A 1,997-nucleotide genomic window follows, 5' to 3' on the forward strand; every position below is an offset into this window, starting at 1 on the left:
AATTCCCTTGCCATTTATTTATTTATTTATTTATTATATTTATTTATTTTTTTTTTTTTTTTTTGAGACGGAGTCTCGCTCTGTCGCCCAGGCTGGAGTGCAGTGGCTGTTTTTTGTACAAGCACCACCAACCACTATAGCTACCGGTTATTTAGTCTCTGCTACATGCCAGGCACTGTGCATTATTTCATTTAAATCTTATAACAGCCCTCTCTGTTATGATCCTCATTTTACAGATGAGGGAACAGATGCTGGGAGAAGTTCATGAGTGTGCTAGTGAAGGGAAGGTCACATAGCTACTATATGCTGGAGCTGGATTCCACCAAGGCCAGAGGTTTGCCCTCCCCTTTAGGTCTCCAGCTCAGTTAGAGAAGAACAGAAGGAATCAGAGGACAAGTAGATGGAGAGGCCGGACAAAAGTCCCAACAGGGTGATCCCAGAAAGTAGAGGCTTGGTTAGGGTAGGAACTGGGAAGAGTCAAGTTGGGCTCTGCCCTACAGTGTGGGACGCATTCCCCTGAGTGCAGGACGGCCCAAGTAGGCAGAGGACAGAGTCCGGGTCTGTAGAGGAAGCAAATGCACCCTGAAAGGCAGCTCCATGTCCTCTAGATCCGAGTGGGGGTTTGCAGGGCTGGCAGCCTGATCCCACGAGATCTCAGAACAAGAACCTACTTGCTCCTCCGATCTGGTGCCTTCTCTCCTGTGCCCCATGAAGAAGCCTGGCTCTGCCTAGTGCAGGACAGACAGATGGGAGCCTCAATACTTGGAGCACCACCCCCATTCTTCCTTCTCCCGAGGACTGATGCAGACCAGAGAACCCCAGAGTGGGCCGCAACCTCCCCATAATGGGGCAGGGGTTGACAGCAGAGGCTTGGGGTCAGAAGGAAGTGGGCTGGATCCCACCTCTGTGTGACCTTGGAAAAGCTGGTCTCAGAGACTCAGTTTCTTCACTTGTAAAATGGGGATGATAATAATACCTACTTCATAAAGTTGTGACACACTGCTTGGCACACAGTAGATATTCAACAAATGGTGGCCACTAAGGCTTGTCTACTCTGCCTCTGGCACACGATAAGTCTGGGAAGAACTTCTTCTGGCACGCGTGGAGAGCTTCTTCCATTCTCCTGGCAGGGTATGGGGAGAGTCCTGGAGACCCAGTGGGGAGAGTCCTGGGAACCTAATGGTCAGGTATACCCCAGATTAAGGGTGGGGGAGATCAGCCCCACAGGCTCCTCAGCTGCGCAGGAGGTGGCTGGGACAGGGTAACCCGAGATAGTAGCTTTGCTGTGGCAAGGTGACCCTCTCTCTGGAACGCCTTCAGGATGCAAACTCAGACCTGGAGCCAGTGTCACCCTGTACTCCACCGACCCTCAGCACCCTCAGCACCATTTTCTCAGGCCCCTCCCAAGGCCAGGCTAAAGGCAGAGGATCTCTGAGGACATGCCAGTCCACCAGGCGCTCCAGGCATCCTCTCAGGACAGTGTCCAGATATGTGCCGCGTGCCCATACCCGGGTGGGGAATGCCACGCGAACATGCCAAAGCTCACCGGGTGCTGACACAGGAGGGGCAAGCCGGTGGTGTCAGTGAGTCACAGGGCCCAGGCCACAGTTGGGTAACTGCTGAGGGCTGGGCTGGGGTGGAGAGGAAGGGGAGACAGTAGCAGACAGCGCAGAAGAGGTTCCAGGGCCTCCCACTCCCACAGTGTCAATCCTCCCACCCCGACTGCCAGGAGGTGCCCAGAGAGAAGGAAGAGAGGCGGTGCCTAAGAGGGCGCTGACCCTGCAGCACAGAAAACCCCTCACTGTCTCTGTAGCCCAACTCCCACCCAGCACAAGGTCTGCAGACACCTTCAGGGAATCCCCGCCCCCAACAGGGCGAAAACAGAGGCCTCCAGTCCAGACCCGATTTTGGATTTCAGATTCCTGATGGTCTCCCCCAACTACAGCAGAATCCTCAAGGCACATCTCCTTAGCCCAACAGGTCACCGCCCACTACTC

This window comes from Macaca thibetana, chromosome 1 (assembly GCF_024542745.1).
Source record: "Macaca thibetana thibetana isolate TM-01 chromosome 1, ASM2454274v1, whole genome shotgun sequence".
Taxonomy (NCBI): domain Eukaryota; kingdom Metazoa; phylum Chordata; class Mammalia; order Primates; family Cercopithecidae; genus Macaca; species Macaca thibetana.